This window comes from Cibotium barometz, chromosome 22 (genome assembly GCF_041138505.1).
Source record: "Cibotium barometz isolate CiBa-2024 chromosome 22, ASM4113850v1, whole genome shotgun sequence".
NCBI lineage: Eukaryota > Viridiplantae > Streptophyta > Polypodiopsida > Cyatheales > Cibotiaceae > Cibotium > Cibotium barometz.
Genome location: NC_141067.1, coordinates 37,478,071 through 37,495,483, shown reverse-complemented (window position 1 = coordinate 37,495,483; position 17,413 = coordinate 37,478,071).

Here is a 17,413-nt window from a genome sequence, read left to right as displayed (position 1 = left end):
TCAAATGGGGTAACAAACCATCAATAAACAAGCTTTTCTTCAAAAACATAGGAGGAAATTCCTGCTTCAATGTCATACACCACTTACCCCACAAACATGTAAATACCTTCACAAAATCATCCAGTGATTGTCCATGTACCTGCTTCAAGATGCTCAACTCCTGCCAAAGCACACTAGAATCCTCCGCTTGCTGAAAATGCTCCAAAAGGCCTTCTTTCAACCTGTCTAAGGTCAAAACACCAGCATCCTGTGCTTCAAAATCCTTAAGCCAGCTTCGGGCATCTCCCTTCAAGAAAATCTTTATCAACCTCAGAACCTGCTCTTCATCTGTAACATGATTGCTAATGCATGCCAACTCCATTTGCTCCAAAAAGTCACACACATCTAAAAGAGGCGACGGGCTATAGAGGAAGTTGAGGGTTGCTGGTGGGGCGCCCTCTGAAGAGAGAGAAGTGGCCGGTCCTGAAAACCTATAACGATCCCTGAGCTCTCCTCAGTGGAACATACGCCCTTCCAGGCAAAGAACAACGCCAGAGTTGTCCTCTGTGGGGGCACCAGAAGGATGTGAGGTGAAAAAAACAAGAAAGAACCTGCCTCTATAGCCCTTCCACCTCCCAAACTTGGAATACAACACACGAATGGAGGCACCACCAGCCACCAGCTGGAACACTCTCACACTTCACCACCCACCCATGCCTGAAAGACAGCACAAAACAGGGGCACCATAGACAAAGCAAACACCTAGCAATTATATTCCCAGTCAAAACATCATACAAGCTTCTCCTGACACAGAAGCCTTACTCACACAACCATAAACAAAACACTCAGACCTGTCAGTGCCGAGGATACACCACATCCCCAATCACCACGAACCACTCGCCTGCCTGCTATGCCAATCACACCAGAAAGAACCCGGCCACTCACTCTTCAGAGGGCGCCCCACCAGCTAACCCTCAACTCTCTGCAGCCCATCACTTCTGCATGTGTCGTCAGCAAACAGCTACACCAACACTTCTCTGTCACTCTCTGTGCTAATCCTCTGCCAGCCTCTTCAAACCCTTCCTCTTACAGCTTATCTGCAGTGCTACCGGCCCACCACCAAGCAGCAACACCTATCTTTCTCTCTGCTTCACTCGGCACCCTGCTCTGTCCACTGTCCTGCTTCACCTACGCGGCCCACACCAGCCCTCGTAGATCACCTGTCCACAGCCACACGCTCTCCACTCTGACTAACCGAACCAAGGCCACACCACCTCAGTCCGTCCACGCTCCAGCCTTTGCTGCTCTTCACAAGTCCCCAGCGTATCACCCAATCATCACAAGGCAGCCTCCTCACAGAAGGCGTCTACTTTGTCCGCTCCAGGCTCCGCTACTCTCTTCACAATCCAGCTTCTCTCAGCAGCCCGCCACACTTCCATCAGGGGCCTCACCTTGCTTCAGCTGCACCAGCCCGGCTTCCACTTACACGTGCCCTCCACGCTCACAGCCCGTCGGCTATCCTCACCAAGGCGGCTCTCCTTTTCACTTGTCTCCGCAGCATCACCCGCGAGCCATGTCACACCACGAAGCAGCAACTTAACCTTCAGTCGACGTCCTTTCGCCAACCTTCCCTTCGGCGCGTCTGTCTTCACAGCGCCTCCACAGTCTCCCGGTCTCCAAGCGATTACCTACAGCAGGCCTCTCCCTCTAGGCGGTGTGAAGGGAGGCGGAGAGACACGGAACACCTCTATAGCAATGCCTTTCCACAGTTCGGAGTACACACCAACATCAAGAAAAAGGGGCACCAGTCAGCTACTCAGTGAGCTGACACAACATTTAACATCTTAAGCATGAAACCTTGTCTCTACCCTCATTCAATTTTCTAAATAACTGGAGGGAGCCTACATACATTTGATCAAGACATGCAAGGGGAGATGGGCACATCAACATCTGCCACCCTTACTCAATTGATTCATATGCATATAGAGGTGCACCCTTATTATGAAATAGGCTCACAGCCATAAGCAAAATGATCACCACAGAGAAATGGTGAGATAACCACTTGACATAAACAAGGTTACATTCCATCAAGTATGAGCTTTCTGCAAAACTTCAGTTTCCCAAGAAAAGACAACATCAGTAAGGAACTTCAATTCTCCCAACCTGGCAAGCAGTGTGTGACTAGGAGGCACGATCACTTTATGGTCTTCACTCTGTCTGTTGAAGAAGCGTATCACCATACATACATATTTTCTCAAGCAAAAGCAGAGGGCTGTCTTTCTCATACACATGAGCTTTCCACAAAATCAGAGAGCTGGTTATCATATACATGGGTTTTCCAAGCCACAAATTGGTGATTCCTCATATATATATGAGTTATTTCACAAAAAAGAGAACAAAAAAAACTGGCCAGCCGTCACTTACATTGCATGGGCTGTCATCATGACAGAGAGCCGCATTCTTTATGCGTGGCACCTTCTCTTCATTCATACAAGTGGCGTTGCAGCTTCTCCTTCCCTCCTACACACAACCATACAAAGTACTGCGCAGCTTTCTGAGAGCATTAGAGCAATGAGCTCTCCCTCTCACACCTTTTGAAAACTACAGCTCCCCTCCTACACCAATAGAGAGTGCTGCGCAGCTCTCGGAGAGTATTAGAGCTGCGAGTTCTCCCTATCACTCCTTTGACGACTACAGCTACGCCCCTTCTCTACACACATGGTCTGTGCTGCCCTCTGAGAGCATCAGAACACAAGCTTCCTCTCACACTCTGGCTACGCAGCTTTCCCACACACTTTGTATACTACAGAACCAAGCAGCTTTCCCACACACTCTGTATACTACAGAAGGCTACGTTTTCTCCTCTCTACAAACATGGGCTGCGCACATGTACTGCACAGCTCTCTGAGAGCATTAGAGATGCGAGCTCTCCTTATCACTCACACTGGCTTCGCTCCCCTCCTCCTCTTATTCTCATATGGCTGCGCTGCCCGTTCAACCCAAAAAAAAAAAGAAACATTATATTATTTATAATACTCCAAGGATGTCAGGTCGCCAGAGAGCTCACCCCCACCTCCACGCGGCGCTCCTTTGAAAATTGAGGCAAGTTGAAGAATCTTTTGAAGCAATCCAAGGCCACCTTCTATTTTTAGCAAGCCTTGTATTAAATCCCAAGGTGACTCTTTCATTCAAGGAAGACTTTGCACCACACATACCTTTGTTTCCCATGAAATGCCAAGGACCGGTACTATAGCTGACCTCCTCTAACGGGTCCCTGTCCAGCTTTTTAAAAAAATAGTGCTCTACATGCTCACATTATTTGTCAACAACCTTGTCCACATATGATAGTGCTAAAACCTGCCTTGTGAAACTGATTCTCATCTCACACCCCTTCCATTTCCCATGTATCAAGGTAAACCAATAACTAACTGTACACATTGCATATTTTTGTTAGATCCGTTCACATGTGGCCTTATACCCCCTTTAGCCCTTGGAGATGGACACCCTTTATTTGTAGATGCCATGCATGAGTGTGTACACATGCCAAGAAAATATTACCAAAAAATACCTAACATAGTTTGCCCATCCCCTAGCCTACTAGATCATTCATGGTCAGCAGAAAACAGTGTCGTGAGACTCAATGCATCTGATATTGCCATGTTCTCAAAGACACTGTTTTTCACTACTTCAATTCTTTCATCCTTGTCTACTATCATCAGTCGTGCATGATATAACTTGAGACGCAAACCATTCACCCTTGATGCATGTGGGGTCCCATCAAGGTCAGCCAATTGATATGTGCCATTAGCAAAGCAATTCATCACTCTGAAGGGCCCCTCCCATTTCACTTGGAACTTCTTTTGAAAGGTTTTATCCAGCTTACTATTATAGCGTAGCACCAAATCACCTTCCTCAATACCCTTCTTCTTAATCTTCTCATTTATCTTTGTCAATGCCCTATTTTGCATCTTCTCATAATGTTCCAAGGCACTCATCCTGTCCAGCTGAACCTCTTGCAACTATAAGAGTCTCTCTTTAAATGTGTTGCTAGAAGGCCCTAGCAGCTTTTCTAACATTTTAACTGCAGGCAACTCAACTTCCACAGGTAACAAAGCTTCTTTTAAGTGAAAAGGTGTAAAACCTGTGCTTATCTTCACCGATGTACGATAAGCCCATAAAGCACTGAACAGCTCCAGATCCCAATTCTTGCCCTGATGTTCTGTCACCTTTGCAAGAATGTGTACAAGTTCACCATTGAATCTTTCATTCAAACCGTTGCACTGCGGGTAATAAGGAGTAGTAAAATTATGCTTAATCCGCATTTTGGCACACAAGTATTCTAGCAAGTCAGCTCTAAAACCAGGCCCTTGATCAGAAAGAAGCTCCAAGGGCACCCCAAATTTACAGCAGATGTCTTCATAAACAAACTTTGCAACATCTCTTGCAGTAATTTGCTTCATTGCTCTAGCTTCTGCCCACCTGGAAAGATAATCCACAGCTGTCAAAATAAAACTCTTCCCCCTGCTGGTAATGGGTAAGGGTCCTACTGCATCAATTCCCCACTTCTCAAAAATGTCAAAGGCCAAAATTGTCTTGCGCAACTCTGGTTTTAAAACTCGTTTCCCAAATGCCTGGCACCTTTTGCATGAGCTACACCAGTGATGCACATCTTTTTGTATACTTGGCCATATGTAACCCTCCTGTAAGATTTTGTGCAATGTGATTTTAAATGCAAAGTGGCCACCGCATGCTCCTTCATGATTCTCCTCAAGCACTCTGTACAGCTCTTCCTTCCATGGTACACGCCTTAACACCAAGTCAGCCCCTTGCATGTATAAGGTGTCACCAATGAGCTTGTATTTGCAAGCTCTGCGTACAAACCCATATTTCTTTGCCTTCTCAATGTCCTTGGGAATGACTCCTGTCAACAAAAACTCTTCTTCCAGTGTCAGACTTTCACGACCCCGATAAAGTGGCAGATCTGCTTTTAACACATATAGCTTGCTTGAACCGTCAAAGAACAAAACATGAGCATTGCTTACTTCTGCCACATTTTCTACCTTTCTAACACTTTCCTCTTTGACAAGCAGAGGGTTTTCCTTATAAGTTAACAAGTCTGCCAAGGTAGCTCTGTTGCTTTCTTCCACCAAGAAAGAGAACTCGAACTCTTGCAATTCAATCACCCACTTTTTCACTGCCTTAGACATGTTTACACCATTAATGAGCTGAGGCAAGAATGTGTAGCTAGTTAGGAATACAAATGGCTTTGTCAAAAGATATTGGCAAAACTGTCGGCAGGCAAACACCACACTTACCATCACCAACTCTATTTCTGACAGTCCCCTCTCTGCTATATTGGCTCCCCTTCCCTTTTTGCAGCAACATAGCACCAATAGCATCCTCTCCTACTGAAGGATTCACATAAAAAACCTGTTCCCAATTTGGAGCCTGCACCGCTGTCATCTCCCCTAAGACTTCTTTGACTCTCCGAAACTCCTCTTCACACTTGTCATCCCATTGCAAAGGATCGTGCTTTGCCACCTGTTGTAATGGATATAAAAGCTGTGAGGACAATGAAATGAATCTTGCCATGTACTTTACCTTCTGAATGAATGTTGCCAACTGTTTTGTAAACTCTGGAGAAGGAAGAAGCATGATTGCCTTGACCTTGTCTGGATCAGCCTCAATGCCATTTTCTGACACCATATGACCCAACAATTTTACCCTTGGTTTTGCAAAGAAACACTTCTTGGGATTGAGTTGGCCACCACAATCATTATATCGTTCCAGCACCATTTCCAGCTTTTCACAGTGATCCATTCGTGTGCTATAGACACAAAAATCATCAATGAAATCCTGTACACATTTTCCAATGAATGGCAGAAGCGCCCAATTTGCTCTCTTTTGATAGTGAGCTGGACCATTTGTTAGCCCAAATGGTAGTACTGTATAGCAAAAGCAGCCCCATGGCGTAATGAAAGTAGTTTTCTTCTGATCCTCTAGAGCAATCTTCAACTGGAAATAGCCTGAAAACCCATCACACACACTGTATCTTTCATGACCCGCCACTGAATCCAGGATTTGATCAATGAAAGGTAGTGGGTATGGATCCTTCTTTGTGGCTGCATTCAAAGGTTTGAAATCCACACAAACCCTCCATTTTTTTTCCTTTTTTGGAGTGACCACGACTGGGCTCACCCACTCTGTTGTCTCCACATGGCATATAAAACCAGCCTTTAGTAGTTTGTCCACCTCTTCTCGCAAAGCCTTCATCTGTTCTGGACCCATTCTCCTTAATCTTTGACGTACTGGCTTGGCTCCTTCCTTTAGCTCTATGTGCAAATCTTCCCCTTTGAAGCCCCGAACTTCTTCATAAGATGTGATGAATAAATCTGGATATGTTGACAACATCTTTAAATACTTCTCCTTCTCCACGACTGAGAGATTTGTGCTAATCATCCTGGCCATCAATTCGTGTTTCTCGTGCGGCTTTACCTGGGGTTGCATTAGCTCTTCAATCACCTCATATGGGCCCTTAGACTCATCTTCAATCCCCTTCATGGATGCGACTATGCTGGTCTATTCAAAGACCCTGTCCACCACCAGAAATGCCACATTTACCTCTCCCTCACTACTAGTGGTGGTGCCACTGTCCCCATCTGACACAGTGGAAGACTCTTCACCACTTGAATTCTCCCCTTCTTCATAATCTTCATCTAGTGGCTTCCTGCTACTCATGTCAAATAATCTTTTGCCCCCTGTCTCCCCATATAAGCTGATTGTACCGTGTCTCCAATCTTGAACGGCCCGCACTGTGCGTAGCCATGGTCTTCCAAGGATGATAGGATAAGCCCCTAATCCTGCTGGCATTACATGGAAATCTACTACCGTTTTGACTGCATAAGCTTCGATTTCCAAGCTCTTCACTACCCCTAGACACTTGATCTTTTGATGGTTTGCCAGTCGTATGCGGAATCCTGAAACTCCTTCTACTATCAGGCCCATCTTTTCTACACATGTTTGAGTGATTACACAAATTTGTGCACCACCATCCACGTATCCCTGCCCAAGATTCTTCCTCTTGTGCCAAACATCCACTATGGGACAAATGTCTGAAGACTCATCAATGGCCAACACTCTCACTGACCCTCTGTTGGGTTCCTTCCCCAACGGGGTGACTAGTTTCTTCCATTGGCGCTTCAGCTTCGGTATCATTTCCACTAGCTGTCCAAAGGTCACGTCTGCCTTCCTACTGCTCAGGTCCTGTTTCAAGTCGTAGCTATCCTGCCCTTCCCCTAGTGGAAAATCTGAGATGTGAAATTTTCGGCGGGCTCTCCTTTTCCTTTTAGCTTTCACATCTTCACCCTCATGACTCTTCCCTTTCTTCCTACTGGGACCTGCTTCATTTCTTCCTTCTTTATCCTCTGTGGTTCTCTTCCCAATAGGCATTACTAATGTATCTTCTAACATTGCTGCCTTCTCCAAAGTGACCACACTTAACACTTTTGTCTTTCCCTTGTCCTCCTTGGTCAGTCCACTAGGTCCTGCCCGAGGTCCTGCCTCACCCTTAATCTCAATGCCATAATCATTTGACCGGTTCGGCAACTGTGCAGGCAATGGATACATATCTCCACCCATTCTTGGTGGTTTATCACATTGTGGGCTGATGTGGCCAAGCTCTCCACAGTTATAGCATGTGGGCAACTGCCTCCAACCCCTGCCGTTGTTCGGTCCACCAAAACTATTCTTTGGTTGTCCTTCACCTCCTGGCTGATTTGCAAGTCTCACACGACCTCGATTATTTCCCACATTACCTAACATATTTAGGCTGAGATTCTTCATCAAATCAACCACTTGCCTCAAGTCCTGCCTCAGTTCATCATCTTGTGCTGCAGTAGTAACCATTGCTGGCACAACTTGGGTAGCTACTGAAACCGCATCTGTTGGATGAACCTCCTCTGGAACCCGACTCGGCATGGAATCCATTTGCTTCATCTCTGACACCATAGGTAGTGAGCTCACTCCCAATTGAGTTAATCTATTCAACTTCCACTCTTTGTTCCTTGCCACCTCCAATGCATCCTCGTATGTTCTTGGCTTCTTCAGTTCTACCCTCCAACGCAGGTTTTCCTTGAGGCCAACCAAGAACCGATCCTTCTTCATCATATCTGGTGGTGGCACTTGTGGCTGCAAGGCTTGACACAAGCTCTCCCATAATATGGAAAACTTTTTGATGTAATCATCAATGGGCTCCGCTTTTCTTTGTCTCAATTCCTGTATTTCATGCCAAACTTTGTCTGGATCTTTCACCTTCACAAACTGGGCTATTAAAGCCTGTCGGACATTATCCCATGTCAATGGCATAGGTGGATCAGCCCTCTGCAACTCCTCCTCGTAACCCTTACACCAGCTCCGTGCATCACCCTTCAAACAGATTTGCAAAAGGCGTAACATTTGAGCGGGCATCTGGATATGGTTGCTTATGCACGCAACTTCCATGTTTTCTAAGAACTCTTCCACATTCTCATCACTTTTTCCATGAAACTCTGGATAAGGGAAAGCCATTGCTACCCAATCTATGATAAAAAAACCCTTTTGACACAGATGCAAAAACAAAATCCTCTACTAACTCAATTCTCAGAAAAAAACTTCAAAACACTTCAGGTTTAGAAGAGGATGAACACATGCACATCAAACGAATTTGCATAGTTAATCATCGGAATTACCACAGGCAAAGGAGACTCCAATATTTCCCTCAGTCTTTCTGGCCCAAACATATATGCCATACGCTGTTGAAAGAAATTTTTTATGTCCACATAAACATTTATCTGAATTCTTTGGGTAAAATGGAAAGGAGTAAATTGAGGTCCATTGTGATTATCCATTGAGAGTGGCCATCCAACTCCCAAGAGGCACAACTGGCTAATTTCCCAATTCTTCCAGAATTTTTAGCAACACATCAACTGTGAAACGGCACCAATCCCAAGAATTTCACTTTGTAAACCATACTTCAGTTGGCTGTTAAATCAAGCTAATATTGCACAGATTTAGAAGGCATCTGTCACACAACTGTCCTGGCACAGCAGTCATTTACTGAGATTAATCACATGCACATGTTTTCAGTCTTGTAAACTGAAGGTTCTTGGAATGCTCCTCAATGGGGGCACCAAAAACTGTGAAGGGAGGCGGAGAGACACGGAACACCTCTATAGCAATGCCTTTCCACAGTTCGGAGTACACACCAACATCAAGAAAAAGGGGCACCAGTCAGCTACTCAGTGAGCTGACACAACATTTAACATCTTAAGCATGAAACCTTGTCTCTACCCTCATTCAATTTTCTAAATAACTGGAGGGAGCCTACATACATTTGATCAAGACATGCAAGGGGAGATGGGCACATCAACATCTGCCACCCTTACTCAATTGATTCATATGCATATAGAGGTGCACCCTTATTATGAAATAGGCTCACAGCCATAAGCAAAATGATCACCACAGAGAAATGGTGAGATAACCACTTGACATAAACAAGGTTACATTCCATCAAGTATGAGCTTTCTGCAAAACTTCAGTTTCCCAAGAAAAGACAACATCAGTAAGGAACTTCAATTCTCCCAACCTGGCAAGCAGTGTGTGACTAGGAGGCACGATCACTTTATGGTCTTCACTCTGTCTGTTGAAGAAGCGTATCACCATACATACATATTTTCTCAAGCAAAAGCAGAGGGCTGTCTTTCTCATACACATGAGCTTTCCACAAAATCAGAGAGCTGGTTATCATATACATGGGTTTTCCAAGCCACAAATTGGTGATTCCTCATATATATATGAGTTATTTCACAAAAAAGAGAACAAAAAAAACTGGCCAGCCGTCACTTACATTGCATGGGCTGTCATCATGACAGAGAGCCGCATTCTTTATGCGTGGCACCTTCTCTTCATTCATACAAGTGGCGTTGCAGCTTCTCCTTCCCTCCTACAAACAACCATACAAAGTACTGCGCAGCTTTTTGAGAGCATTAGAGCAATGAGCTCTCCCTCTCACACCTTTTGAAAACTACAGCTCCCCTCCTACACCAATAGAGAGTGCTGCGCAGCTCTCTGAGAGTATTAGAGCTGCAAGGTCTCCCTATCACTCCTTTGACGACTACAGCTACGCCTCTTCTCTACACACATGGTCTGCGCTGCCCTCTGAGAGCATCAGAACACAATCTTCCTCTCACACTCTGGCTACGCAGCTTTCCCACACACTCTGTATACTACAGAACCACGCAGCTTTCCCACACACTCTGTATACTACAGAAGGCTACGTTTTCTCCTCTCTACAAACATGGGCTGCGCACATGTACTGCGCAGCTCTCTGAGAGCATTAGAGATGCGAGCTCTCCTTATCACTCACACTGGCTTCGCTCCCCTCCTCCTCTTATACTCATATGGTTGCGCTGCCCGTTCAACCCAAAAAAAAAGAAACATTATATTATTTATAATACTCCAAGGATGTCAGGTCGCCAGAGAGCTCACCCACACCTCCACGCGGCGCTCCTTTGAAAATTGAGGCAAGTTGAAGAATCTTTTGAAGCAATCCAAGGCCACCTTCTATTTTTAGCAAGCCTTGTATTAAATCCCAAGGTGACTCTTTCATTCAAGGAAGACTTTGCACCACACATACCTTTGTTTCCCATGAAATGCCAAGGACCGGTACTGTAGCTGACCTCCTCTAACGGGTCCCTGTCCAGCTTTTTAAAAAAATAGTGCTCTGCATGCTCACATTATTTGTCAACAACCTTGTCCACATATGATAGTGCTAAAACCTGCCTTGTGAAACTGATTCTCATCTCACACCCCTTCCATTTCCCATTTATCAAGGTAAACCAATAACTAACTGTACACATTGCATATTTTTGTTAGATCCGTTCACATGTGGCCTTATACCCCCTTTAGCCCTTGGAGATGGACACCCTTTATTTGTAGATGCCATGCATGAGTGTGTACACATGCCAAGAAAATATTACCAAAAAATACCTAACAGCGGCAACTCCCACCTCGTCTTGCCTCTGTCTGCTGCAACTCCACCCAACCTTGCACTGCCTTCGCTCCAGGCTTGATGACCCAGGCGCCTCTAGCTCTCTCTCCTCTGCTTTTTCACCGGGAGACCCAGCTACCAGTTTGCAGCCCGTCAGCCCTTCTACGCCAGCTGCGCTCACCAAGGCGCCTGCCTTCGCTGCAATTCAATCAGAGCCCCCATCGTACAAAGCGACCGTTTCTCTTTTCTCCTCACCAGCAGCTCCTTCCCCAACCTTCCCGAACGTCTTCGCTGGCGGCAGCTCAAGCCTCCAAGTGGCTTTTCCCATATTGGCCACGTTTATCATTATTTTATTTTTTAAAAGATGGCCATCCTCTCTTCCATTTCACACCAATCTAAACGCTACCTTGGCCCATTAATCATTAATTGCTCCCATGCCTCCATACCTCTTCTTCAAATGCAACTCAGTGCCCGCTGTACTTGGACGCATACACACTTCAAGGCAACATTAATCCCCCATGCTTCCACATCTTTCGAGATGCAACCCTCAAGTGCCCAATTATATATTGGACGCGCACATAAATTCAAGCTACCAAGTAGCTGATCATCTCCAGTGGACCTCTCACCGGACAGGCCTATAACAAAACCATCCACCCTGTACACCTGGCAACGCCCTCCAAGCCCAACTCTTCACAATTCCCACGCATCGATATGTACACGAGCCCAGAATACCTCTCAGAAAAATGCCTGACAATTGGCGGGCGGATCTGGTCCATACCTCAGTTGAGGCGGTGTTGCTGATTCTCCTCCACGCCGCCCCGATGATGCAGCCTACCTTTAGATACATATATGCAGAGGATTGGTCTCACGCCTATGCCCTGGACAGGGTGAAGGTGGAGTGGGGCTGGACACAGAGACAAGTCATCCTCTTTTTGGAGAGACTCCGCACCCGGACAGACAGTGACTATTCTCCCTCCAAGCCGGTGCCCAAGACTCACAGAGTGGAGGGCAGCTCATCCGGGCTGGCTGGGAGGGGTGAGCCAGTGGGGGCGGCTGCTTCACTTGCCATAGCTCATCCATGAGGATCCTCTCATGGAACATCCAGGGTCTTGGTGGACCTCGCTGCTACATTGGTCGGGGCAGACTTCGCCAGGAGATCTAGAGGGCTCTCGTTTTGGAGGGCCCATAGATATCCTTTTCATCCAGGAGCACCACCTTTCTACCAGGCGCACCCGCACCTGCGGGAAGATCTTGCCAGGCAGGAGTCACACTTTTTGCTCACCAGCATACGGCTCCCAGGGGAACCAGGGTGGAGTATGCATCTCAGTCAGCGACGAGCAGCTTCTATCCGAGGTTGTGGATTCTGGCACTCTGGTTCAGGGTCGAGCGCAGTGGATCATCCTTCGGGTTGGGGAAGACCGCATTGGCTTCCTCAACTTCTACGCCCCTAATGGGGCGACCGAGAGAGCTAAGTTCTGGAGCACCATTAGGCAGTCCCTCCCCATGGCAGACCATTGGTGCCTAGGGGGGGATTGCAACATGCTGGAGGATGCAGAGGACAGGATGGAGAGGACAGGATCGGGGGCAGCCAGGAGACCATTCATGGGCCGGGAGCTCGCTGCCTGGGAGGAGCTAGTGCTGCAGGTGAGAGGCCAGGATCCGTGGACTCTCTCAGAGTTTGGCAGGATACAGGGGAGTTTATCTTTCTCGCGCTCGGATAGACGGGCCACAGGAGTTAACCTTTCCCGCAACGATAGGTTTTACATTGATGAGTGGGCTTGCGATAGATGTGGCACTGTGGGTATACTTGCAGGCTCTTCTTTTTCAGACCACTTTCCAGTGCTTCTCCAGATCGAGGACTCTACGAGAGGAGAGCGAGGCCAGAGTGTCCGGATTCCAGATTGTCTCATAGAGGAGCCCGAGATTGCGACCAGAGTTGAGCAGGTTTGGCAGGAGCTTCAGTTCAGGACAGGATCAGCAGCCAGCGATCTTGACATGGGTTTGCAGGAGATCAGTAGGATGCTCAGACAGGCTGCCCTGGACCGTCTGGAGGCTTTCAGAGAGCAGGAGAGGAGCCTGCGGAGGAGTCTAGCTTCCCTTCAGAGACTTCAAGAGAGGGATCCTACGAGCCCTTGGATTTCAGAGAAGATGGAGTCATCTCGCACAGAGATCAGATCCATCGCGGGAGAGGAGGGTGGAGTTCTGATTCCATGCTCGGGCATCTTTTTGGACACAGGCTAGAGACAGAGTGACTCGGGATTTCTTTGAGGTGAAAGGGCCTCGCTTCAGACGAGAGGGTCTCAGGCGTCTTCGGCAGGCTGATGGCCAGGTAGTGGTGGATCCCCCCAGGGTTCGGGCGATCGCCACAGATTTTTACAGGGATCTGCTCTCTGCTGAGCCAGCAGATGACAGGGTGAGAGAGGCTCGGGAGGCAGTCTGGAGCTTCACGAGACCGGTTGTGCCGGCCCATTTGCAACACTCCCTTCTCTCCCCCTTCTCGAATGCGAAACTGGAGGCGGCTCTTCAGGCACTTCCTCGAGGCAAATGCCCAGGAGAGGACGGTCTCTTAGTGGCTTTCTTCCAGAGGTACTGGGATCTCTTGCATAGGGGTTTCAGATTGGCATTCCAGGAGATCATGGAGTCGGGAGACATGCCGGACAACATGGCAGAGGGGTTGATTCACTTGATCCCCCAAAGAGGGAGGAGACAGACTGGTGGAGATTAGACAGTGGAGACCGATCACCTTGCTAGGCACGGCCTACAAGGTCCTAGCTAAGGCGATCAGCAGCAGGCGGCTTCAGCCTCACCTTCCAGACATCATCCACTCCACGCAGACAGGCTTCATCCAGGATAGGAGCATCCTGGATAACATCTTCTCTTTCTGGGAGGCTACGGCTTTGGCTAGATTTCAGCACGAGGATCTGGCAGTGCTCCTTCTCGACTTCGAGAAGGCATATGATCGGGTGTACTGGGCCTTCTTGAAAGGCACTATGGAGAGGATGGGCTTCCCCCCTCTCAGTGGATCAGTGGGGTCTCTGCACTCTACACATCGGCTCATAGCCAGGTGTGCTGATACAAGGCGTGCGCGGAGAGAGGTTCCAGCTCTCGCGCTCGGTGTGGCAGGGGTGCCCCTTGGTGCCCTTTCTTTTTCTTTTTGTGGCGGAGGCCATGAGCACTTTCTTGACCTCTTGAAGTGGGTCATCCTGAAAGACCTTTGTCACTGGAATTTGTCGTACAAACTCCCATTGGTTCTCAGCCCCCTGATCCATTTTGCTATTGGCTTTCGTGTCCCTTTCCAAATTTAGATCTACAAAAAGTAAATCATCTATGGATGGCTTTGAGGACTGGGCATTGGATGGTCCAGGCATGTTCGGCTCAATGAGCCAATCATCTCTAGACTCCCTTGCTCCGGAAGGCTTTGATAAATCTAGGAACTCACTCTTAGAGAGCTCTCCTAATTTGTCTACATTCTCTAGATGATAGGTGACTTCGTAACGAACACCATCTCCACCCATGTACATGTTACCCTGGTCATTGACTAGAGGTGCTCTATCAAGCTCTGAGAAAAAGTCTGCAATCTTAACGAGATACCGTTGTTGTGGATCCCTAAAGATCTCAGCTCCTTGAGCATTCGTGTAGACATATTGAAGTCTCACATTGAGTGGTAACCCCATGATGTCGGCTTCAAATGGATTAAAAGATCTTGTGGGTGTCCTATTTGGGGCTAAGAGATGACTATTTGACGGCCCTAGATTGTCCATAGACATATTGAAGTCTCACATTGAGTGGTAACCCCATGATGTCGGCTTCAAATGGATTAAAAGATCTTGTGGGTGTCCTATTTGGGGCTAAGAGATGACTATTAGACAATGAGCTAGTTATCTTGGAAAGGGTATCAGATTGGGATGCGAAAAAGGTTTCAGCAATATCTGCCAAATTTCCTACCGATTGGGTCCCACTTTCCTGCATAGGTACTCTAGAAGGTGCCCTAGACCCTATGGCAGTGTCTATATATGACGTTCCAACCGCAAGTGCATAAGGTCAAATTTTAAGGTTTTTTTTTTAATCCAAAAATTTTCAAGTTGGCTCAAACTTTGCCAGAACCCATTTTGAACCCCCTCGAACACGTTAGGCCAAAAAAATAGCGTATTTTTTAGGATCAAAAATCGCCTAAAATTTACTAGTTTCCCATATTGAACTCACTATGGGAAAATGGTTCCAAGACCAAAATTTCGACGATGGGTGTTTTCTAACTCCTCTCGACAAAAATTTAGAAAACCTCTCAATTTTTTACGCCAAAAAATGAAAAATTTTCCAGACTCTTTTTTTTGCACCCCTTTATCCGGTGCGCTGGCAGTCTTTATGGTGCGGTGTGTGGGTCTCTCCGGGCGCAGTGCGCTGTTCATGCACAGCCACCTTCTTTTATTATTATTTTTTTCTTTCTTGAAGTGTGTGCTCAATGCGTGTGCAGTGAACTCAATGTGTGTTCAACTGTGAGATTTGCAGCGAATTCAATGCGTGTGGCAGGGAACTCAATGCGTGTGCAGCTATGAGATTTACAGGGAATTCGAAATGTTCAATCTTCATGTGTGTGTACAGATTTCAGTTTCTCTACAGGTGCACATTTAACAGAGAACTAAAATGCAAAAAATTAAAGATGCAGAAAACTAAGCTAAGAACAAAAAATAAAACGAACATGCAGAAAATTGAAACTGTAAAAATTATCCTCAAACAGAATGACAAAAATGCAAATCAGGCCTCTCTCTTTCGCACACAAATTGAAATTGGCTGGTTTAGCGTCTACCTCCAATCCTTCCCATGTATTGAATCCTTGTCGTGACCTCAAGGGAGAGGCGTAGCTAGCCAATCGCACTCAAATTGCAAGACAGTAAAGAGAATTTAACAAAAGATTAGTCTTAAATAAGTACGAAAATTAGTCCCAAAGCCTGCTCTCCTATCCAACGGTTTTGCAACCGATTGGAGCTTAACAAGGAGTGGTAGTGTGTGTATGGTGCTCAACTAATGTAGGCACTCGCTCCCCGGCAGCGGCGCCATTGTAGAGCGGTTCTCTCTACCGTGCAATATAGTGCTCATAGAGTACTACCGATCAACAAATGTGTTAAGAAACACAATGTCAATCCGAGGACTCGACCTGATTAGTGCATCAAGGCTTATCCCTTGAGGGAGAGCTCACATACACAAACCACCACTTCACAATTCAACCATTCAAACACCTCAATCAATCTCTCAATCCCTTAAACCCACTTCACTAATCAGGAGAACAAGCAATGCATAGCAATCTCTTAATCCCATTCAAACATTGATTAAATCTTAGCTTTCCCTAATGCCACCAAACCCATAAGTGTGCATCTTCTAACCCACAAGCTTAAGCAAGCATAGAATGTAACATTCACAAACCCACAAGCTCATACAGAGAGTCTATCCATGAATAACTCATTGCCAATGAAGTGGGCAAGAGCTTGCATCAATGGAGACTACACACACACACACTACAAGCATGCATACACAAGAGAAAGAAAGAAGCATTCAACTAATCATAGATTAATCTACTTCAATGATGGTAAAATAGATTAAGAGAAAGAAGTGGAGCTATACTCGTTGGAGCTTGATGCTCATTAGAGTATAATAGAGAGAGAGTTAGAGAGTTGCCATAGCTTGAGAGCTCAAGAGCTTCACTCAATAGCTTATGAGAATGGCCAAAAAAGTCCTCTTTCTTTAGCTAACATCTCTTTTATAGAGATGTCACTAACCCTAACCCTAGGCCTCTTTCACACATGGGCGGACAATCCCATAAGTGAGCCTTGCTTAATACACTTAGAACTCTCATTTAGAACCCCCATTGGCCTAAAACGATTTACATTGCACTTCGGCATAAAAATATGGAAAAATATGTGCGTCTTTATGTTCCCATGGCTACAATCCCGCTCTCTCGCATTAATTGCTTCCGGCCTCCTTCCATAGTCCGTGTTCCCGTGAGTGTTCCCGTGGAACAACTGTCCTAGAAAAAGACAAGAATGATTGTGTTCATTGTATCATTGTGATGTGCTGAATTGCAATACTAAAGAGCAACAATCCTCAAGGGTTGAATCGATTAAGCATTGCACCCTTCAATTGATTATTGACCATAGTTATCACTTAAACATTGTTGATCATAATTATTACTTAAATATTATCTTTGCATTCCTCCTTCCTTTTAGAAAGGAAAACTTCATTTTGTTGTTGGTTTTGTTCTTATTATTATTATTTGATTGATTTTTTTTGTTAATTATGTGTGTGCGTGTCCATGTGTGTGTATGTATATATATTATGTTTCATCATATTATTCCCAGATGAAGCAGAAGAGGAGGGGAGGTTTGAAACCATGGAGAACCTAATGCATCCAAAGGC